This window comes from Pleurodeles waltl, chromosome 11 (genome assembly GCF_031143425.1).
Source record: "Pleurodeles waltl isolate 20211129_DDA chromosome 11, aPleWal1.hap1.20221129, whole genome shotgun sequence".
Lineage (NCBI taxonomy): Eukaryota > Metazoa > Chordata > Amphibia > Caudata > Salamandridae > Pleurodeles > Pleurodeles waltl.
The window spans coordinates 148,414,884-148,440,054 of NC_090450.1; the positions used below are offsets into that span (position 1 = coordinate 148,414,884).

Consider the following 25,171-nt stretch of genomic DNA (forward strand, 5'->3'; position numbering starts at 1 on the left):
GGGGCCCTGACCATGGAACCTGGGTCTACCTCAAGGGATAGAAACTCACAGACTTACTCCTGAGGACTATCATTGACCGGCACCTAATTGGGTTGGGGTTCTCTTGATGTTACTCTGCAACGTTAGCCTTGGGCATACACTTAAAGTTGACTTTTGTAAGATTGTTGGTTTGGATGAGTGAAGAATGGCTACTTGTCCTGGGGATGGGGAGTTGGGTCAGTTGTTGTTCAGTTGTTAGTAGGGAACCCACACACTGTGGTCTAGAATACTGCAGTCAAGATAGGGGAGGTAGGTGAATCCCTGGGCTATGATGTCGACCACTCAGGCCTTGGGCCGAACAGATTACCCACTATAACATGAAATGGCACCCCCTGAAGTACAAACTGTTTTCCTGGAACATACGGGGCACATACTGGAATATCCATGCACAAGCAACATAAGGTATACTCACATGTGATAAGGGGAGGAACACAGATTGCATTGATTCAAGATACCCATATTACTGCTAAAAAGGGACTAGCACATGGACGTAGATAGGGAGGGCAACTTTATTATATCACGTATTCTTCCTATGCCTATGGGGCTTTAATATGAATCAGGGCGGAAGTACCTTTTCAGTGCACCAGTCAGATAATAGATCCACAGGGCAGATACGTGCTCATCACTGTTTCATCAGGACCCGAAGTACTTCAGGGTGTGTAGCCGCGGGTAGGTCTCCCAGCAGGGGCTCTGTCCAAAATTATGACAACAGTCTCTCGGCCAGCACTCTACCCATGGTGCTCTTTTCTTAACATAGGAGGGTCTACACCAATTGTGGCCTTTTTTTGCGGAGCTGTTCATGTAAGTTTTTTTTTTATTTCTTCACACCCATTTTTGTTTTTCTTTTTTTGAGTAGCTAAGGTTTTTTTGGGTCCTGATGAAACGCCATTTGATCCTTAGGGACACCCGAGGCATGAAACATGTTCACCTATAGTTAGGACTAGAGTCAATGTCCTTTTTCCCCACACGTTTTTGGTTAGAGTAGAGGAACATCATTTCCCTCATACTCCCCCCGTTTTTAACCTTAACCGAGACCATCATTTACAATAAATGTTTTGCAGGGTGGTTCTCGAGCCAATTTTAAAGCTTCTAGCTCACTGGCTTTATAGGAGGTCTGATTTTTTTCCTACTTATCTTCGGGCATGCACTTCAAAAAGATCTCCAGCATAGAGCTCCCTTGTGGGGCCCATCGGACAATAACCATGTACCTCACTGATTATGACGTTGATAATGACGTCTTCTCAGAGTGGCACTAATAATGTAAATAAAAACATTTTTATAAAATATAAACAATGGCAGTCAGCTAGAAGAAATAATAAAATAAATGGAATGAAACAGAGCAAGCTAAGTAGGTAAAAAGTCACTAGGTGATGGGGCAGAGGCCTGCAAGCCAAAGGCTAAGCTAAACTCCTGAGCCCCAAAAGGAACTAAAATGGATTCACCACACCGCCCATATCGACCTGGTGATTACACCGAGAAGAGATGGAGGACCCAGTGTTACGGGAAGCCCTGCACACTTCCATAGTCTCTTATTTTATCAAAAATACTCGTACTTCCTTGTCCCGCCTCATAGAATGAGAGGCTTTTAAGTCTGTGATACGAGGCCACTGCATATCTGAGGTTACAGGAGTGCGAAGAACGTTACCCCAGGACATAGAGACCGTAGAAAGACACCTCAGGGACTAAGAACAACAGCATCCAGACCACCCAGAGCTCCACCCTGTTCTCTTGGAGGTTAAAGAGAAGGTGTCAGAAGAGTTGGAATGCCTCAGATGCCTTGACTATAAAAAATATATGACCTGGGCGCATGTAGAGTGAGATTGGACAGGGACACTCATGGCGTGGCTAGCAAACTTGGCCAAATGTGGCCCTGTCATTGTCAAATTAACAGCATAATCTGGGGACAGATTATACATCTAGGCCGATATTAATGAGAAGTTCTGGGCATACTATCCAATGTTATACCATCACACCGCCATTAACGGAGCAGATGCTTTACGGGCATTCTTAACGACTGCGGAGCTTCCAAAGTTGCCATTCCAAGTGGCTGTGTACATGGGTGGAGACATAACTCTCCCAGAGATCAAAACTGTGGTAAAGCAGATGGCGCAAGGGTAGACTCTGGGCACAGACGGCTTACCCGTGGAGTTTTACTCCTGTTTACTGGAGCACTTAGCCCCCTGAATTACACACCCTATACCAAGCGGCCAAACAAGAGGGTCCCTTCCCATGCTCCACTAGAGAAGTGCTCATTGTACCCCTTTTGAAGCTTGGAAGAGAGGGCACAGACATGAAGGGGTACCGCCCCTTGCCGATGTTAAGCATTGATTACAAAATACTCATTAGACTCTTGGCCACCAGACTAATGTAACATATGAATGCTCTCATACAGAAAGATCAAAATGATTTCATACCAGGCCATGGTACGGCACTGAATAATAGATCTCCTGCTGTCGGTGATGGAGAAGGAGACCTATGATGCAACAATGGCGGCTATATTAGCTGTCAATATTGAAAAAGCATTTGAAAGCCTAGAGTGGCCATATCTACAAGAAAATCTTCTGACATTTTGGGCTGAGTGAAAGGTTTGGGGAGTGGACAAAACTTTATAACAGTGCCTGAGCATGGGTCCACATGGGTGGGGTTATTTCAGAGGAATATAGAGTGGAGCGCGGTACGAGATAGGGGTGCCCTCTTTTGCCCCTGCTTTTTGCACTCACGATGGGGACCCTGGCATGCCACGCCTGCAAAGGTGAGGCGTAAGATGGCCTACGAGCAGGTGGACAAATGCAGCATATAGCACTCTATGCTGAAGACCTCATCCTTTGTTAATGAGACACAGAGGAGGCCCTAGCAGGCACTCGCTCTCTCTTGGAATACTTTGGAGAAGTGTTGGGCTTACGAGTGAATTGGCAAAAATCCTGTATATTTCCCGTAAAATCCCTTACAACCCCACTGCCTGACTTGGGACATTTGCAGTGGGATGCCCAATGCTTCCCATATTTGGGGACAAACATATATCCCAAACCAGAAGGCATACTAAAGAGCAACCTGGGGAAAGTTATATGTGGACTGAGAGCCAGTATGGACTTTTGGAGTGCCCTCCCAATTTCAATAGTGGGACAAGGGGCGCTTTTGAAAATGGTGGCCTTGCCACGCCTGCTTTTTTATTGTGCAGTGCTCCACTAATCACCTGTGTTCCTGGATAATTGAACTCGATTCACTGATAACAGGGTTCCTATGGGAAACAGGCCTCCGAAGGCTAGCACTCGCTAAGCTCCAGCGGCCGGTGATGGAAGGAGGTGTGGCCATTCCAGACTTTGAAGCCTATTACTTAGCAGGTCAACTGCAGTGGCTGACCCAATAGATGGCTGCTTGCTTATCTCCTGACAGGGAAGCCTTCAAAGATAACCCAAATATGAGTGAGTTAGTTAGTATCCTCCTCTGGCCGAAATCCCCGATTGCTAGAGAGACCTGGCAGGCCTTGGTTGGTAATCATCCTGGGATTTATGTCTCCGCAGAAACAAGCTCAAAATGCAATTTGTTCCTCACATCCCAATGAAGTTACTCCTAACGTTGCCACATGCAGGAGACCGGCAGGGGATTCATTAATGGATTGCCGCTGGGGCAACCACATTATATGGGGCGGATACCTGTCTACCATTTGCAGATGTTCAGGAAAGTTACTTTTTGAATCTGGGACATTTTCTCCTGTACCAAGCGGTGAAGACTACTATACGTCGATGTTGGAAACAGGTTAGGAGAACCGGACCCACCAGAGGTATGGCACTATCTGGTTATTTCAACTAGGAAATACAAAGTGGTCAGGTGTGTTTATAGGCGACAGAGGCGGGAACTCAATTTACCATTAATGACACCTAAAACGAAGCGGGAATAAGATTTAGATAGCCCCATAGGTGATAGAGACTAGGAGTGCATTCTGGAGCGGACACCTAAGATGTCCTGTAACGCTTGCTTTTAGGTAATTAATCTTTATGTACTCCACAGAGCTTACCTTACACTGGGTAGAATCAGTCAGCACTTTGGGGATATGGAGGCAAAATGCTCCCGATGTGGAGAGCTACAAGTGGAATATTTACATATGTTCAGGAATCTCCCCCAGCTAGTAGATTATAAGGGTAAGATTATCAAAACGGTGGCTTTGATCATGGAACAAGAAATCCCCATGCCCTGGGCCATTGCGTCCTTCACTGGTTTCCCCATACCCCAAATCAAAAATCACAAGCTAGTTTCAAGACTTGGCATACATCCTAGCCAAAAGAGAAATTACAAGACCATAGATGAGTCCCCGGGGACTGACCTATGAGGGTTGGGAATGAGAGACGCTGAAATGGGTGGGATATGAGGAGGTGATTAAAATACAGGTTGCCAGAAGAGGGCGAGGGTTAATGGACGGTGCTGCGGCCTGGGAGGCACTGGTTACACCATTAGACCTACACGATACGACACCATCGGACGATGATTTCACCTCACCATAAACTCCCCCTCTGAACAGGAGCGAACAGTGATTACTATACACCAGGACTAGGATAATGTCCAAAATAGAAAGAATTGGGGGTACCAATAAAGAGATCCTGATCCATGGCAGGAACACCTTTCTCATACACACCAATGAAGTAATACTGTTAAAGGGATGGGACATTGGACACAGTGTGAGGAGGAGGGCGAGGGAATACTCAATTGGTACAGGAGGTTGGAAAGAGATATATGTTTGGAATGCAAGGAGAGAGGACTAATATGAACTTACGAAGAGCTATTAGATGCTACTAAACCCCTGGACTGCGATAGACTTGAATGTTATGTTTGAATGTGTTTTCTGAAAAGTCAATAAAATTTGTTTTAAAAAACGGGGACAATAAGCTTCCCTAAGTGGCCAATAAATTTAAAGTCTGCACCAAAAGTTTTGACAGAAACATTTAACATGCAGTGCATTTTCTTTGATTGGCCTGAGCGCCATGGTAGCCACCTAGCAGTATTACTGCTACCATTCTGTTGTGGATTACAAGTAGGCAGTTCATCCAATTAGCAAACAGCACAGGAAACAGGGGAGGGAGCGCAAGTCTTTCTTTGGTGGGGTGTTCTTTGGTGGGATAGGTTTCCAAGTTACTGGTTTTGCCCTAGGGTCACTATCTGTTCAAGTAATACATTGACTAGCTGGATTGTTTTTGTTCCGGTTACAATAAGCAACCATTTCTCTGGATGATGATTTACAGCCAGGAACTGTTTTTTGCTTCACAAAGAATTGTCAGCAGACAATCATGGAGGGAGACATGCAGGAAAAGGCAAATCAGAAAATTCTGGGTTCCACTAACAGTGTGGAGCATCTTCAGGGGCTACATGCACGCAGGGGAACGCAAAATCTGCCTACCACCTTACCCTTTACCCAAGCACTTGCAAACACGTTCTGCTTACAAGTATGGGACACAAGAGGGCCCAACCATAACAGACTACGCTAATTTTCCAGGCACAGGCAATAGGCAGTCTTCCCACTGGTGTTCAAGTGAAAAGGCGTGTTCTCCTATACTCTAATAAACTACCACCGACCGATCTTAGGGCCAGATGTAGCAAAGGGTTTTTCCCATTCTGTGTCAATGGGAAAATGTGTTCGTACATATGGCCCTTAGTGTCACGAGACCAGTAGTCAGTCATACTAAAAGATACCATTTTGGGTGGTGCCCAATAATCAATAAATTCTAGCACGTACAATCTAGCAGAACCTGAAGAGACTCATGGCTAGATATAGGCCAATTATATACAATTTGCTTTTGTGTAATTACGTGAAATTTTGGAAAAATTAGGTGAAATTATGCAAAGCTGTCATTTTGCTCTAATTTTACCATGAATTGTGTACTTGTGCCAATTTTTGGTGCAAAGATGCATTTCTCACTAGAAAAAATAACAAATTCACCAGGAGCAACAGCTGCTCACGTTTCGTTGGTCATGTGGGCTTGCAGTGTGTTTTTATTATGAATAGCATATTGGCTGTGAATTTTTACCACACATTTTGCATAATGACGTTAAATGGCATACTGATATAATTTGGGGAGTTTCATGTAACAAATGCACCACGAAATTCCTGAAATTACACAGATTATGCTGGATTTGAGTAAATTCCTCCAAGTCTTAACCATGACATGGATTTCTTGCACCAGAAAAAATACTGACTCGACTAAGACTATAAAACAACAAGCATGTTATCATGTGAACACTGCAACAAGTGACATTTTATCCTGCAGGAGGTACAGGATGCTTTAAGGGATGTCCCGTATGTCGGTGATTGGTTTAGACAAGGAACACTTCCACCCAGTGCTTAATTTGTGCTTGTTGTTTCCGGTGCTGAGCGCCGGCACTTATTTTTGAGGGCTGGGGTCTATTCTTCTGCCTCAAGCATTTGCTACGAGCAAAAGACACACATAGGACAGACGGAGAAAGGGAAAAGCGAAAAAGCGTCACACAGGGAGAAAGTAGAAAGCTGCTAGAGTGAGCTGAAGGGGCAGGTAGTGGCTTTAAATGGATTGAAGAGGCCCGAGATGGCTTCAGGATTACTCCGCCTCAGTATTCCGTGTTCATACATTTAATTGCTGCAGCCACATGTTTAAGAGGAGTGCTTTGGGCACCAGCACTTTTTTATTTACAAATTAAGCACTGTTTCCACCTAACTAGTCAGTCTGCTGCGTGCTAAACAGAGGATGCTTACGTTTTTTGGACTGAAGCCACTGGGAATGCACAGGGAGAGCAGAAAAAGTCTGCACAGCCACTTACTTCTCATGCCCCAATTCAGGGCTGTTGGGGCGAAAACATGTTGAGTGGCACAGTTGTTAACTGATTTGAACCCATGAAGTCATGATCCAATCTGGTCCAATGCAACAAAACTTTGGGTGTCTAGGCATCTGGTAGCCACTGACACTTGGCAGTGGTTCCAAGGGATGCTGAGGCTGATCGCTTCCATTAAAGGAACCCAAGGTGTGATCACAGCAGAAATGCAGACCAGGAGTAGACCACACCTCTGTACATCCACACCACTGCGTGAGAGACACCCAGGAGCAACGAGAATGTGATAGCAGTAGGGCCAATGGAGTTATGCAATTCTGCGGCCTCATAATTATGAATTTGCCACATTTGCAACACAATCCATTGCCTGTTGCAACTGTAGGTTTTAACAAAAAAAATTGTCTCTAGCTCATCGCATCAAAAGTTACTAAAAACATGGTGACTTGTCCAGGTGCAGGGAAAAGCCCTTCGCAAAGTCTTTCAATTTCTTATTGCTTATTTGAGTGTTAAACTGGTAATGGTAAGGTAAAATCATGGCCCACCCAGTTTTAATATGTATACATTTGCCAATATAATGAAGCAATTGTATCAACAAATGTGTTGCATTGCGCCGCATAATTTGTCCCTTCTTGACGCAAAATGTAGTCTGTCCTGCTGCTTAATTTGGTCCTCTGCTGCTGCATAGTTTCAGGAGCTTCAGCTATCATCCGACTCCCCAACAGAGCCTATAGGGAATATGCCTGTAGCTCTCTCTCTTTCTCCTTCACAGACCTGTGCCAGTGCCTGTGAGTAGTTAAGCACCACAATGAGCCAGTACCTAGGCGCTTTGTAAGTAGCACAACGGCACTTAAACCATTCTGATAAATAAAACAGTTTTGCAACAGCAATTACGCTACTTGACGGTACGATAATAGTATCCTTTGTGTACATGTGCTCGACTCTGTGTGTGTGTGTCTCTGTGTTTCAAGTGCTTGTGCAGACACATACAAAGTGACACACCCATATAAACACACACACTTCTAATAAATGTGCTGTGTTTCTCGTTAGAGATATTTAGAAATTCTCCAAGCAGATATAGCTTCCTGCTATAAATTTAAATTATTTTTTAAGCAATCCCATACATTTAAATATACTGTATACAGAGATACTTCAGCAGAAAGGGGTGGCATAAATCCCATGACTCATAAGTAAGGTAGATAGGTTTTTACTACAGGTCTCACCTATAAGAAAGCTCAAATTGCAAGTTGCTAACTGCATTGGTTAAGCAAATTACATAAGAGGCCCTGCAAGTCACAGGTGAAACAGGGCCAGATGTACGACCTTTTGTTTTGCGACTAGCAATTTGCGATCCATTTGTGAATTACAAATTGCAAGTCGCAAAACAAAATGTACAACAGTGTTAACCACAATGTTTGCAATTCCCAAATGAGTGGCAAGGGACCTGCCTCATTAATATTCATGAGGCAGGTAGCAATTTGTGACCCATTTGGGAAAGGCCTTTCTCACAGGGATGGTGACTTGCTTGGGTTAGCAGACCACCATGGCTGTGACTGCTTTTTCAATAAAGCATTTTTTTTTTGATACAGTCCTTTTAAAGGAAAAAGGGATGCATTTCAAAAATAAAAATGAAAAGTTTTCTTTTAATTTTTTTCAGAGTAGGCAGTGGTCCATCCGACCACTGCGTGCTCTGAAAAAACATTTTTGCTACCACTCTTAAAGGGGAAGGAGTCCCATGGGGTCGCCTTACCGTTTGCGAATGAATTAACACCAATTTGAAATTCGTGTTAATTGCAATTGTTTTACGACCGCATTCATGGCCAGAAACAATCATACAACCCCCTGTGAGTCGCAATTAGGAAGGGATGCCCCTCCGATTAGCGAGTTACAATTCCTTTTTTGCGAGTCGGTAACTGGATACCAACTCACAAAATAGGGATTGTTCAATTTTTGCCTTTTGCGACTACAAAACCACAGCGTTCATCTCTTGCTCTTTGACCATTGAAGATAAGAATCAACTTACATCCACTCGTGAAGAAAAGTAATCAAGATGCTTAAAGAACTTAAGAAACTAAATCCAAACCAGACTAATGCTTTGAATTTGCTGTGAACTGCCTTTCCCTTTCCAGAGCAAGGTCATTTTTTAAAATCTGTTGGGTGTTCAAAGTAGTCACAAATTGCCTGTTCATAAATATTATTTGAGTGGGAATTGGGTTGGGACTCAGTTCAGAAATGCTAGAACATAAGCCTGCCTGGACAGCAGGCCACCATTCCAGCATTACCAATGGCAGTGTGCCTCTATTACGATCCTTGCCACGTAAAAAGTTAAGGCACACAAATTAATACCACAAACACAGGCACATTGTGAACTGCACATTGGGAAGTACAGGCCGCGGTCCATGAAACCATGAATTTCAGAACGTACGGTGTGCACCTCTTTAGGCGCCAGTCTGAACAAACACAGTCAAAGTTTCCAAATATTGACAACTCACACTTTGCAGATGGTTACCACTGGCCCTCGGCAGGCGATAATGATCCCATGCTTAGCGACCTCGAAAAGGCTTTCAAACCGTTTGTCCTACCAATGTTTGTTGAAAAGGCAGAGGAACTCCCCAATGAATGATCCCTTTTTCTTGCAAACCATAATGCAGTGCCATGTGTGCACTGCGAGTGAAAACGTAAATTTTAAGGGGGATAATGATTGTATGGGAAAGCACCTCGGAGAAGCTGCTGAAATCATTTGATCACCTTCCATTTTGTTTTTCTTCACACATTCCTGCAGTTCACTGCTAACTTTTGAACCTTCCTAGTGTGTCTCATGCCCCTTTAATAGCATTTGTTCTGCTGTACGCAAAGGTTCCAGAGAATGGGCACTTTTCCTTCTGGAGGTAAGTATTATACACAATATATACACTAGAGACCAAAATCGGTAAGTAAATAGTCATAGAATAGTGCAAACAGTAGAAAATGCAATAGAATGCAGTAGGCCTAGGAACAACACAAACCATATACTAAGAAAGTGGAATGTGAGTCACAAATTCCCCTCTAGGCAAGTGTAGTGTGTAGAGGGGCGCTGGGGGTGTGAGAGAACACCAAAGGTAAGTAAATTACCCCACCCCAGAGCCCAGGAAAGTAGGAGTAAAGTACTGCAAGTTTCCTCAGGACACACTACAAGTCGCGATAAGAGTTATTGCAAGAACTAAGCAAGACTGCATGCAAGAAATGGTGGATTCCTGGACCTGAAGACCCATGAAGGGAGGAGACCAAGTCCAGAAGTTGCAGAAGATTCCAGGAAAGACAGGAGCCCCTGCCAACCTAGAAGATGGTGCAAAAGAGTATTCTCTGGTTAGAAGAAGTCTGCAAAAGAGCACCAAAGAAGATGGCTGCAGGTTCCTGCATGGTGCAGGAGATGTCCCAAGTCGAGATGTTGGATTCAGGCTGTTTGCGTCACTGGATTCATCCAACAAGCCTTGGTTCAAGCAAGGATGCGGTTTGCATCAAAATGGCACTGCCTGGTCCCAGGAGGGACCTGGTGGCCTCAACTCGGACTGAGGAGGCAGAGGGGGCTCCCAACACTGGAGGGAGCCCACAGATGACCAGGTAGCACCCACGGAAGCTCCAGGACACGGGGACAAAGAAGGTGCAAATTGCGGTTGGTGCAGCAAAACAAAGTAAGGTTCCAGGCCGTCGGAGAACAACTCTGCAAGTTGTGCATTGCAGGATGGAGTGTTGGGGACCTGGGCTACACTGTGCACAAAGGGTTCTTGGAAGAATTGCGCAGAAGCCCAAAGAGCTAGAGATGATGCAGTGCAGAAGGGTACTGTCGCAAACCGGGAAGGCAAGCACTTACCTCCTCCAAATTTGGAAAGCTGGACCTTAAGACAGTCTGGGTCTTGTTGGTCCACCACCTGTGATCCAGGGAGCATGCTCATCGTCAGAAGAGGAATCCCAGAGAAGCGGTCATCGTCTTAGAAGGTGCCTGCAGGAGCAGGGAAGTGAATCTGTCACTCCACGGGAGATTCCTTCAGTTCTTCTGGTGCAGGGTGAAACAGGGAGTCCTCAGAAAGTGCACACCTTGGAAACTGTTGTAACTGTTGGCTGGAGCTGAAGTTGCAGGTCACAGGAGTCGTCCTGGATACTTTGTTGTAATTACAGCAGTTCCTGGAGCAGTCTGCGGTTGATCCGACGGTCAGAAGGTGAATCAGAGGATGCAGAGGATTCCTGGAGGAGTCTTGCAAGCTGAATCTTAAGAGGAACCCACAGGAGAGACCCTAAATAGCCCTGAGAGGGGGATTGGCTACCTACCTAGGTTTGCACCTATCAGGAGGGGTCTCTGATGTCACCTGCTGGCACTAGCCACTCAGAAATCTCCAGAGTGTCTGCACACCTTGGAAAACAAGATAGCTAACACCAGGGACACACTGGAGAAGCTCTGGGCACCACCCCTTGGGTGATGGTGGACAGGGGAGTGGTCACTCCCCTTTCCTTTGTCCAGTTTCGTGCCAGAGCCGGGACTGGGGGCCCCTGAACCAGTGTAGACTGGCTTATGCAAGGAGGGCATAATCTGTTCCCTTCAAAGCATTTCCAGAGGCTCTAGGAGGCTACCCCTCTGAAGCCTGTAACACCTTTTTCCAATGGGAGAGGGTGTAACATCCTCCCCCCAAAGGAAATGCATTGTTCTGCCTTCTTGGGACTGAGCTGCTCAGACCCCAGGAGGGCAGAGCCATGTCTGTGAAATGGCAGCAGCGGTGGCTGCAGTGCAAGCCTCAGAGAGCTGGTTTGGCAGTACTGGGGGTCCATGGTGGAGCCCTCACGATGCATGGGATTGGGCCCCCAAAACCAGATTTGGAATGGGGGGATAATTCTATGATCTTAGACAACTTACATGGCCATATTTGGAGTTACCATTGTGAAGCTACATATAGATATTGACCTATATGGAGTGCACACATGTAATGGTATCCCCGCACTCACAAAGTCTGACGAATTTGCCTTGGACAGTGTGGGGGCACCTCTGCTGGTGCAAGGGTGCCCTCACACTAAGTAACTTTGCACCTAGCATTCAGTAAATGAAGGTGACACTTATAGGGGACTTATAAGTTACTTAAGTGCAGTGAAAATGGCTGTGAAATAGTGTGTGCACTATTTCATGCAGGCTGCAGTGGCAGTCCTGAAAAAGGGTTTGTCTGATCTCCTAATGGGTGGCAAAAGAAATTCTGCAGCCTATAAAGATCTCCTGGAACCCCAATGCCCTGGGTACTTAGGTACCACACACTAGGGACTTAGTGGGTCCAGTGTGCCAATTGAAATTGGAATATGAAGTAATTAAACAACAGTGACTAATTTGGAAGCAGAGAGAGCATAAGCACTGGAGTTCTGGTTAGCAGAACTTCAGTAACACTGTTAAGCACTACTGGCAACACACACATTAGGCCACAAACTATGAGCACTGGGGTCCTGGCCAGCAGGATCCCATTGAGACAGGCAAGACACACTGACAAATAGGGTTTCAACTATGAGCACTGGGGTCCTGGCTAGCAGGATCCCAGTGAAAACACACTCACACACACTCACAAACAAGCCAAAAGTCAGGGTAACCACGCTAGAAAGACACTACTTTCTCACACATATGAAGTTAATTGGCACTCATTTATATTGTGACTATTCTGAAGATCTAACATGAATCCAGCCTCTTGGGCTTATGTGTATTACCACTGGTATACTGTCAGGACACCTGTATTGCATCCCTAGCTTTATCAACAGTCTGTTTAAATAACGTGCCTGCACAGACATGAGTCTTTGTAAGCACTATGTTGAAAACTGTAGTTTGCAAACTACTTGTGCCAGGTTGGAGAGTTATTTCAGATGTGCAAGATTTTGGGTCATATTTAGAGTTTGACAGAGAGGGCACTTGATCACAAATGTGGTGGATGTCATGTTAGTCACATTACAAGAGCATTATAGTAAATTGCACAGTAAATATGGCAGTTAGGATTTCTGCTACATTTTATTTCTGTGCCCCCAAAGTCTAAATTAAGCCTCTTTTGTCTTAAACTCAAATGGCTGGATTTACTAAAAAGCCAGAACATAGCTGTTTTAAGAGTGACCAGATTTATTTTTTAAAGAATTCTCAAAAAAATCAGGAGTACTTCTGGGAAACTGTCGCTGTGGCATCTACAGAAGTTACTCATGTGCAGAAGTATTTACACATAAGTACTTATAACAAGTGAGCATTTACCTGAACAAATGTAAAACACAAGTGTGCTCCATTTGCTCATTTACACTTTTTTAATCGTCTCCAAAGAAACTATTATTACCGTTGTAGAAACTCCTTCTCGTACACCCAACTGATTATGGTGGAGTTCCCCTAATATTCCAGCATTGATAGAGTTTTACTGTTGAATTTTCTGGAAGATAAATCTAAATCATATTCAGGATAAAACTCGTTTGCCAAGGTTTGTGAATTTAGCACGTTCCTGAGGGTTAACCTATTTCTGCAAGTCCCACTGTGATTCTATTTACACTCACCTTACTGGTGAAATATAAGGGAGAACATCATTTGTGTGTGTATGTTTATGTCTACTGGATACCAAAAGCTGCTTCACAATCATAAATAAAGGTGCAATCACCTTATCTTTCTCATTAAGGGTGTAGCATTTTCATAATCGCTGGCCTGTGCTTTAATTAGCTGCTTGCATTGCTGTTCACTATCAACATACAGACCCCTTTACAAGGCCACCGCTTGCACTTTTATATGCTGCTGGCATGCATTTACTCAAGTTCCCCGCCTTGTTCACTCTTTTAATTTTTCTGCTATTACTTTAATTCTTTTGTGGAAATGCTTTGTCATGTTTACACCGAAAGGGCTTGACTGAAAATAAAATAATTAGCTGCTCATAAACTTTCAAAGTCCAACTTGAGTCAGCATGAAAACACCAGCAAGGAAACAAGACATCGTACAGTTGCACAATATTTACTGACCAGGCACTTATCCCAGCAGTGCCACTCAAAAGGTCCTATCGATAGCCATTTATAGCTTTCAGGAGGCCAAAGTCGGTCCTTGCGGTCCACTTTACATGCGTTTTCACGTGTACGATATCCGTATGAAACTCGGCTAATGTGTTGCATATTGGTCATTTCAGAGAAAGGAGAAACACATTTTTTAGGAGAATGGAAAGGGGATTTAACGATTTTAAGGGAGGGCAGAGTCATCTTCTAAGACTGCGTGACACCCAAGTCCAAATTACCTGTTGGTGGAGCTATTTTCTGCTGTGATACAAAAAGGAGGGGGTGCATTTTAAAGCACATAGTACCAGTACTGGAAAAAAGAGCTCAGAAAAGGGATTTTGAGGGCTAGGGGCTCCTAGCGATATATTGCAAAGTGATTGCCAAATGTCTGTAGACATTTTAGGATGTGGAAATTGTTGGGAGGCAGGGTTATTTTTTCCAGTATCTGTGGCACAGTCTGCTTTGTATAGAGCATTAGATCAGTTACTGACCTATTGGTTCTATTGCTTTACCCCCAATGCCACATACGTTGGTCAACATTCACAGGGCCTGGAAAATGTGTACATTAATTTATTTTGCGACCACTCCTTCAAAGTTTCATGCCAAAAGTCCCCAAACATCTGTGCAGATGTAAAGTCCGGCATATTTCTGCAGTTACCAGTATTCTTGATGTTTTGGCAACATTTTGCTGGAGTCCTGATCATGAGAATCCCCCCAAACTGCAAACCGGATGCTCATCATGGACAAACTTGGTGTTCCTTCAGAAGTTGGAGACCCCCTTGTCCTTTTTTTTAAAGACCTGGGCTGATTGCAGCACTTCTAGATTTTCAGCTGCACCAACACCCAGAGATTATGTCTAATTGCCTCCAGTTTTAAATTACACGCAACTGTCTTGGGCAGATAATTACTCCAATAAAATCTTTGCTACTGTGCAGCAGCACTCTCGTGAGAACGGGAAGGGAGGGGCTTCCTTCCCAGATACTGAAAAACCAAAAGTGGTGCTTTGAGCAGCATATTTATTTGAGTTGAATATATAAGTTGAATTTGTTAAGAAGACAAGATCATTTATATTGTTTGAAGGTAGGGGTTTGCCAAGTGCAACTTAAAACTCACAACTGTATTCACACATTTTTAAAATTTCACGTTTTAAACCTTTTTGGACAGCCAGTCCTCCTGCCAATTCCTGAAGCCCATGCTCTGTATCCCGCAAACACGGCTACGCATGATAAGCAGGCTCTACGCAGCGGTGGGCATCAGGAGCAACCTACTCATTAAAGATGACCAACATCCACTGCACATGGTCTTTGGCCAAGTACTGCGGTCCACCCTCCACAGGAGGCCAATGCCTGCTCCATGTGAGGGCGTTTCAGTAACTGTTTTGTGTCATTGAGTGTTACAATTGTAGTCCCATGATTAATGCACCTGTAGTAGAGCTTTGGTCTGTCCAAAGTGTTGAAAAGCAACTTACCATAAGATTACTGTCCACAACACCATCTCTAAATACACTTTCACTTTCCACTTAATGAAGAACCACACTGTGAATACTTTTCTTAAAATATTATGGCCCTCATTACAACACTGGCAATGCGGCCGCACTCCCGTGGTGGCCATTTCGGCACCCCCGCTGGGCCGGCGGGCAGAAACCTAGTTTCCGTCCGCCGCCCCAGCGGGGATGTCAGCCGCAACATGGGAGCCGGCTCCAAATGGAGCCGGCGGTGTTGCGGCGGTGCAAGGGGTGAAGTTGCACCCGTCGCACTTTTCATTGTCTGCTATGTAGACAGTGAAAAGCTCCATGGGGCCATGGCAGGGGGCTCCTGCACTTGCCATGCCAGAGGCCCCACATCTCCCCTTTCCACCAGACTTTTCATGGCGGTTCCTACCGCCATGAAAAGTCCGGCAGGAGGGGGACTCGTAATCCCCTGGGCAGCGCTGCCCTGGGGGATTACAACCGCTGGGACCAACGTGGCGGAAAACCACCTGTCCCGGTGGTGCGACCGCGCCGCTTCTGCTGCGGTCGTAATCCCAAGCAATGCACCGCCAGCCTGTTGGCGGTGCTTCCGACGAAACAGCCCAGGCGGTCTTTGACCGCTAGAGTTGTAATGATGGCCTATATGTCTGGGATGTCTCAAGTCTCCACATATGTTTTACTGTTCCCTCTCAATACTCAATAGAATAACATTGATTGTTGGATATACCACTAACATTAGTGAGTATTTGTCTTAGCACTGTGTGAGATTGTGACCCAAATGTGTAACCTTTTGGTTTAATACAGTAGAGCAACCGACCCTACTATGCTGAGTTGTACAAATTGAAGAAAATAGAGCAAAACCATTTTTTTAGAAATGCACTGCTCCTGTCATCCCTGTAGCTGCCTCTTTTAAAGGAAGCCTTGCTTAATGCACATCGGAATGGTGGAACGCTGTGTGCATACTTTGTAACATATGATTTGTACTGGTAGCACACAGTTACAGTTTAACATCTTATACCTAGACACATTGTGAAACATTCCACATATTAGACTTATGCTGTACAGTGTAGCACACATGCAACCCATGGAATGATTGAGAAGGTCAAAACATTTATCATTGTTAGTGCATGCTTTTAAGGAGGTGTTATTTTTCCACCTAAAACCCAATTTGACTATCTTAGTGTTCAGGCTTTGTCTAAAAAATTATAGGTACTTGCTTTGAACCACCCAAGTATCAACCCTTGATGGAAAGTGGCTCAAAGCAGTGATAGGCACTATTATGCATAGAGAAGGGTCGATTCCACACTAATACGTGTTGTGCTGAAAAGTAATACTGTTGATAAACATTATGCCCCTTTGAAGAGGCGTTTTAAGGCATGGGCAAAGTGGGAAATTGTTTATGGCACCCACCCTTCAAGGGCCTCCCTAGGAAAGTGAACATTCTCTCTATTCGACCTCTGCCACACAGGGCCCCCCAAAATATTTCTTCCCCGCCTCCCCAAAATTCCTAGGATGACAGTGCCACTTTCCATGACTTTGAGCTGCCACAAACCCTTACTAAACCTTGCCCCGTGTGTGGAAGTTGCAATAGTATGGTAAATGTCCATGTAATAGAGCTGTACACAATTACATAGGTGGAGCTCTTAGTCTGAAAACAGCGTAAATGAATTCCACTGAAAGTTGCATCTTTCTTCCTATTCTTTATAGAATATCTAGTTGTATAGTTAATGCTCATACTGCAATGTTGCTCACTGCTGCAGTTTAACAATGGCAACACAGGCGTTTTTGCTATGAAAATACATCAGTTGGTTTCCTTTTAATGACTTCTTCTCATTTGTTATCTCATCAACTTGTCATTTAAAGATCTTTAACCTTAACAGTACATCATATTTTTATTTCGCAGAGAGTGATGCAAAAAAAAAAAATCACTTTCACGAAACATAAGTAGCACTCAAAATGCAGATTATCTGACTCTTTTAGAAAGTATTGGAAATATTGCAACGAAAACCCTGGCAAGCACATTCAACAAAACATATCACCTCATAGAATATTTGAACTTAATTCAGCCTCGTTATGGAATGCTGCCCTCAGTGACTGAACCTAGCATAACATTTCTATCTTTACTTAATAATAAGAAATACCTTTCTTTTGTCCACCAGTTTCCAAGATTGCCAGATCACAGCATGTCCCCAGTGTCCAATCAAGTCAAAGGCTCAGCAAATGTAGCCTGTTCTTCATCAAACTGCAACTTTAGAATCACTAATAGTTCGTGGTATCACTTTATGAGTTTGAATTAATGACTGCATTGACCATGCTTTGAAGTGCACTCTTGAAAAGCTGGGATGGTTAAGCAATTTTTTGCTAGAATGAAAACCACTATCCAATGGTTAATTTCCACCTTTATTTGTAACCTACTGTTATGTTGTTTTTCACGCACACAACATCCAATCAGAAAGCAGTTACAATAAATAAATTATTTTTTTATTAAAATTGCTACTTCTTGGTGAAGATTTCACATTTTGTGACTAATTCCAGAGTTTCAGAAGGACTCCGGTTGGTCACGCCTGTGTCCCCAGAGCTCGTGAGTATGGTAGACATAGTAGTGGTATATATGGAATGCAATAGCATTAACTTTTCCCTTTGATGGAAAACATTTCTAAATGTGTGCAACCAGATGTAATGATTGTGCACTGTGAAGGGAATGATTTAGGAACAGTGACTGGTATTGCTTTATCTTTCAAAATGAGATAAACGTTTGGAAAGATAATACATCCTTTCCGACACACAACCTTTGCATATTTTAAAATATGTCAAAGACTAAAGTGGAACTCATCCGACCAATTTGGATCATAAATGTGCTAGCTCCAGGACCATGGCAGGGATCTAGCTACAGCAATAAAATTCAATTGAACTGGCTGGAATTTTCCGAAGAAATATAGTACATTTCAGAACAGAAAACAATAGGATCTTAATTAATAACCGGAGGACATGTATCCAATTATTATAGCTATACCTCTTTAAGAGTTAACTTTCCTTAATAAACACTTTTGTTTAATAAAAACATGTTGTGAAATTTTTTACGATCCACAGATTTTCTCTGGTCCCGGGAAAAAATGATATTTTAATCATGGTTTCCCCAGCAATCCATGATTGGAAGAGGATCTACATATCCTATTCGTAGCAAAAAAGTTAGTATGTCATTAATTAAATAAGTAACATGAGGTATGCATAGTGCCTGTTCTCTAGCTAGGCCCTGCACCCCATCCTCTGCTGACATTAGGCCAGCCGCAAGCAGACAGGCAAGCCCTGCACCTCACTCCTTTTGGCACCCAACCCACACTGTGTATGGCCTTTTGCTATAAGCAATGGGGGTAACCATAGTAACTGGTCTTCATCCACACTCTGCACCCCCTCGGTGGTGCTGCAACCCACAGTCCATGGGTATCCTACCACTGATGCACATGATCTATGACCATGTGCAATGGAATTAGGGTGATGGGCTAGGCGTCCAAACAAGCCATGTGCCCCATTCTATGTGGTCATACAGGCCCCCTTTGCACAGTCTTCAGTCATTCACCTCACCCTATCAAGGCCTGCACCCAACCCTCCTGAGAAGTGAGAGCCCCCCCCCACCGATGCACATGGGATGGGAATGAATGATGTGGCCTGGACCGTGCCCTGCACCCCATACTCCACAGGCGGGCAATCTCCGCTGCACATAATCTATTATCGTGTGCACAGGAAGAAGGTCACTAGCACCAAAGGGTCTGCCCTCTGGCCAGCTTCAAGGAATTGTACTGGATCCATGGTACAAGAACAAGATCTGCATAACATACAATAGGCTAAAGCAGGTCCACGAGCTTGCACTGGTTTTACAGCACTAAGCTTGCAGAGTGCTCAGACACATAGGGGGTCATTCTGACCGCCAGGGTCACCGACCACAGGAGTACCGCCAACAGGCTGGCGGTGCTCCCTCGAGCATTCTGACCACGGCGGTTCAGCCGCGGTCAGAAACGGAAAGTCGGCGGTCTCCCGCCGACTTTCCGCTGCTCGGGTGAATCCTCCATGGCTGCGGAGCGCGCTCCGCAGCCATGGGGATTCTGACACCCCCTACTGCCATCCTGTTCCTGGCGGGTCTCCCGCCAGGAACAGGATGGCGGTAGGGGGTGCCGCGGGGCCCCTGGGGGCCCCTGCAGTGCCCATGCCCATGGCATGGGCACTGCAGGGGCCCCCGTAAGAGGGCCCCACTGTGTATTTCAGTGTCTGCAAAGCAGACACTGAAATACGCGACGGGTGCAACTGCACCCGTCGCACCTTCCCACTACGCCGGCTCCATTCGGAGCCGGCGTCCTCGTGGGAAGGTAGATTTGCCCTGGGCTGGCGGGCGGCCTTTTGGCCGCCGCCCGCCAGCCCAGGGCAAATTTCAAAATACCCTCAGCCGTCTTGTGACCGCGGAGCGGTATTTTGACGGGGGAACATTGGCGGGCGGCCTCCGCCGCCCGCCAATGTTAGAATGACCCCCATAGTACTGTGGTATCTGGTCGGGGGGAGGGGTCACAGTGGGAGCAGTGAAGGACCCACTTGTCCCATGAAAAGAACTATAATTTTACTTAGTTTTACCTGTACGGAAGGTCCAGTAGGAACCACCCCCCACCTGGGAGTTAGTGTGGACTCACCTTTCCTCTCATGTGTCCATTTTTATGAACTTTCAGGAAGTGAGGACTCATCCTCACGTGGTCTAATGGCAACCACAACATTTTCTTCTGATGTTGCGGGCAGCCAACTGGATTGTTCTGGTACTGTCGATCCACCTTCAGATCCACACTAGTAAAAGGCCAATAGGAAAAAAGCTCACTTGACCAGTCATATCAGGGTATCTTTTTAATTTTAGAGCTGTGTAGGTTTGCAGTACTGGTACCGTAGATCCTCTGTGAATTATTGGTCCAGATGACTCTGTAGTTGAAGCTCTTCCTGCCCAACCCAAGCATCTTTGTAACATCTAAATTCTCAAAAAACTACTTAACAGATTTACACAAACAGGAAAGGTAAAATCCTTTAATAAAGCTCCCTCTTCACACCAGATTTGATGTAGTTCTGTTCAACTGTTTTTTCTGTATTGAAAAGCTAATCATCCTATGAGGAGTATAATAGATAAAGCACATTTGGGACCCCCAGACCCTTTTTATTACTTCTGCACAAGACTTACCTTCAAGAACCCAAATAAATGTACTTTTTTGGTATGTTTTGTGCAAATTCTTTGATCAGAGCCAATGTTAGTTAAAAAACAAAAAATGCCTTTCCCAAGAAAAATTGTGACATAGACACATTCATATACACACACCCTTTGCTTGAGGTCCGGGTGGATTTTGAGATTTCTCCTAGTCCAGGGTTGCTAAATACATGCTAAATCCACACACGTTGTCCAAGGCAGGGTAGATATTTGCTACCCCCTGTTTTTCCTAAGGGCTGGGGAGCAAATTGTTCCCCCCTCCAGAATCTTGGCTCAAATCTCACTGATCACTCACTTGCCCAATAGCAGAAGTGAATTTCATGCCTCCTACCTTGCCCAATAGCTAGAAAATATATACTGAGGCAGCAACAGATGTCCTCGTGTGGCATGCTACTTTCCTACTAGCATTTTACAAGAGTGAAGATAGGCAGCTGCTTCCTGTCCATGGCTGCTTTCACCTTGGAAGAATCTAAGGATGAAGGAGATCCAGGGCAGCGAACAGCCACATTTGGAACTTGGCAAAATCATAGAAGTATTGAAAATGCCCTTTGCTCCCAAGACCAATAGCTTAAGTTGGCACAAAAAATGTGAAAACTAAAAAGATGTTCTTGAACCATTCTGAAACAGTTCTCTAAATGAACCAAAGGAAAGGTGGAAATACACAAAAAAATAATTAACCAAAAAGTGTTTGCTCTCAAGGCCCTTTTGATCGTTTTTTTCGTTGACCCCTACTTTCACACATTATTGTTTGTGCACTGTACAGTTCTATCAGTAAACCGTATGTGCAAATGTAATAGTGATTTCAAATGAAAATGTGTTGTCTGTAATGGCAGTGCACCAGCACACCATGCATACTCCACTTTATACCAATTCACTCTGTGCCACTCCCTGTACAAAACTCTACCCTCCTCTGCTACATTATATCACACTCTAGTACAAAGCACTTCATGCTATCACATGACACTGCATGCCACTCTATGCCACTTCACTCTAGACCACTTTACCCCACTCTACAAAATTCTATGTAACTCCACTCCATGACACTCCACAACACTATGCCACTTTACTCCGCTCTAGGACACTCTATGCCACTTTACTCCACTCTACACCACACCACGCTTTGCCACTCCACTCTACTAATGCCGTAATATTGCCTGCCACTGGATTTATATATCATCTAAGTAAGAAGATGTGGATTTGAGAATAGTAAATCTGAACCTCCATATCTATACTTACCTTAATAATATTGTGGAGTCAATATTTGTGTAAGTCGATATTTTTCAATTTGACATTCTGGCATGCATCTGTCCATGCTCAGCTCCCAGAGCCCACTTCATAGAGCGAGAGACTATTAGCATTAGATGCTGTTTATCCTGTACTCCACTCTACACCACACCACGCTTTGCCACTCCACTCTATGACACTTTCCTCCACTCCACACTATGCCACTTTACTCTACACCATTCTACTTCACTCCACTACTCTACTCTACTCTTCGCCACTATACTCCACTGTTACCACTCCACTTAACACCACTCCACTCCATGACACTCTCCTGTATGCCACTGACTTTTAGCCATGCTGAACAGCAGCCACACTGATATACAACATGGCTAAAACACAAAAACACAAAAAGCCGGTAGCGTTTCAATAGGTGAGATCTACTGACTTTGCTAATGCTTGTTGTTAACAAAGCCCATGGCACATGGAATACCATGTGCAACACCCCCTTGGGGGCTCTGGGGTTTGGCTTCAATTACAAGTCAGGCTAGAACTTCGGTAAAGTTTGATTGCAGGGCTTTGTTGGAGGCCACTCCCTGCACCAAAAGCTTGCTGCACATTCCCAAAGCTGCGCAGGGTGGGTTTTCTGGGCACGAGGTTTAGGATAGGATTTACCCATGGCATAATCAGTGACTAGCGAATACAGAACACAGCCAAGGGCCATGTACAACAGAATTTGCAGACAACTGTATTTGGCATATGGAAAAGCCAAGCAGGTTATCATAGTAATAACACAGTTTTAATATCAGCCTGCAAAAATACTAATGCCGTAATATTGCCTGCCACTGGATTTATATATCATCTAAGTAAGAAGATGTGGATTTGAGAATAGTAAATCTGAACCTCCATATGTATACTTACCTTAATAATATTGTGGAGTCAATATTTGTGTAAGTCGATATTTTTCAATTTGACATTCTGGCATGCACCTGTCCATGCCCAGCTCTCAGAGCCCACTTTATAGAGCGAGAGACCATTAGCATTAGATGCTGTTTATCCTCTTTGTGGTGCATTCTTCTGATTTTTGATTCATTGTTTTCTTTCCACTTCGCTTTACACGTTCAGTTGTCATTTAGCACTAATAAAGTATAATGTACCTATTATCTCACAAATATGGATTTTATTATGGTTGGACTGCATTATGTGGCAGTAATACCTCATTGGGTGTTAATGACATTAGTGATATCTGTAACACTGGCCCCGGTATTATCGTAGAATAATAATTTCATGCATTTTATCCCCTTATGAATGTGGGAATATCATGTGGTAGTCGATGTTCTAAATTGATTCCTGCGCATGAAACCATAATTACAATCTTTTTACTAGGGATAAGTACTCTAAGTGTGACCTGGTGGACTTTCCCCAAACAAAATATGCAGGATTCCCCCACCCGGGAAACCAGGTGTAGTAATCCTGTACTGCTAAAGATTACTGAAACAGCTGGTAACTCCTTTTACTTAATAGTGAAGGCATTCCTGGCCCCTCCAAATGACGGCCTGTACTTCCTAAGAAATCTCAACCTACTTACACGCAATATTCTGGAACCTTACTCCCACCAAAAAAAGTGAAGTTCCCAAAACGAACCAAAAATACAAATAGGAAATTTTATTTGAATTTACCAGCACAGATCCCTGGGGCATCTTACGTTTTCTAGGAAGAATGTAGCCACATACCTTGAAAAACATTATTTTAAACACTTTTTCAAAGGCAATTCACAGACATGGCAGAACTCTTTCCTTGGCAATCAAACCTGTAAAATCGAAGATTTTAAACACATCTTGTAGCTTTCTAGGTAATATAAATTTTGTGCTACATGCTCGCAATATTACATTGTTTAGTCCCCTCCTCAAACTATATATGTTTCATCATTCCCTCCGTGTAACAGCTCTTCTAGTGATTTTCTCTGAAGGTTTTGTCTTCAAAGGAGTACCTGTAACTTTCTGTGGCATCATCAATCACATGCAAGTGGTTACTTTTTTAGGGTCGAGCCTGCGTTGCATGCGCTCGCGCATGCGTATTGCAGCGAGACGCTTTAGTATTTAGAAAAGGGCTCGGAGCCCTGTCAACTTCACGTCAGTGTTTTTTATTGGTTCGTGGGCTTGCCTAATAAAATCTGCTTGCTTTCATTAGTCGAAGGCACGCATACGTCATGCCTTTTCCGGTAGCTGGCCCTCCTCGAGCGCAGCGACTAAGTACAGAAAACATGCGAGGCTCGCTGTTTTCCATCGGGCTCGTGGACTTCTTTTTCTCTAATTTACGAGCGCGATCTCGCTTGGCAGAAGTCGAGCACTTTACAGAGTTAATTTCACTTTTTCGGGTTATGTACATAAATGCACTTTTGCCCGATAGGTGAAAAGTCGGGTTAGGAGTTTACAACGCGATCAGCTCTAACATGAGCAAACTCGAGACCCGTTGCATTGTAAATGCTTGTTCCTTTATTGCAACAGAGTCGGACTGGCCTATTGGGCAATCTGGCAGTCCCAATAGGCTGGTTTGTCCGGTCAGTGTGTGGACCTCTTAATTGGCTGTTTTGTGGGTCTGTTGCATGGTCTGCTGGGTTGGTTTTTAATATTGATTTCCTTGGTATTAAAACACACATTGCATGCAGCAGGCTTAAATCCATGCAGTCTTCCATACCATGCAAAACATGTACACAGCCTGTCTGTAGAAGTTCAAACGTGCCCTGATTTGCAAACACGAGACACTTTAGCTTCCTGATTCAATATAAAGGGCGGTTTTAATTTGGTGGCCAGATCTATTTTCTGTCCCATTTCGACCCTGCCGATGTATAAACATGCAGTCTCATCACTTCACCTCCTTTGCACTGCCGCTAATGGCTGAGTGTTATTGTGAGCATTAAGTGTTTCAGAGTTGCCGTTTTTTCTTGGAACTTCTTTTGTTTTCCTGAATACTGCCATTTCCATCCGTAGTTGGCACATTTTTCTTCGTGTTGGTTTTCATGTCCTTTTTGTTGCAGGAGAGAAGAATTCCGAACATCTGTCCGAATACAAAGTCATAAAAAAATGACACATCCATTTTCAGTGCCAACTAAACTCACCAAAAAATGTGTCCAGTTTGTGTGTAAAAACTAAGTCAAAGCATAGTCAAAGTGAGAAACTCTTCAAACCAGGTAGGCCAAAATTGGGGATCTATCTGCAGCATTGCTCGTGTGTAAAAATGCTGCCTATCCCAATTGTGATATGTTGGGTGAATACAGATCTTGTCAATAGTTAATGGATGTTGTGAGTAAGGAGAACAGGATGATAGAAGACTGAGTGGAAGGAGGATTCGGGGACATAGGGCCTGGTTTAGATCTTAGCAGTCAGCATCTTGTCCATCAGAGTGGTGGAGATCAT

The 25,171-nt window shown here is 44.2% G+C and overlaps 1 protein-coding gene across 2 annotated transcripts in view; it reads left to right on the forward strand.

The window, feature by feature from the left end:
• Positions 1-25,171, forward strand: part of MME (membrane metalloendopeptidase) — a 352,340-nt gene that overhangs the window by 11,362 nt on the left and 315,807 nt on the right. The window lies entirely within an intron of this gene.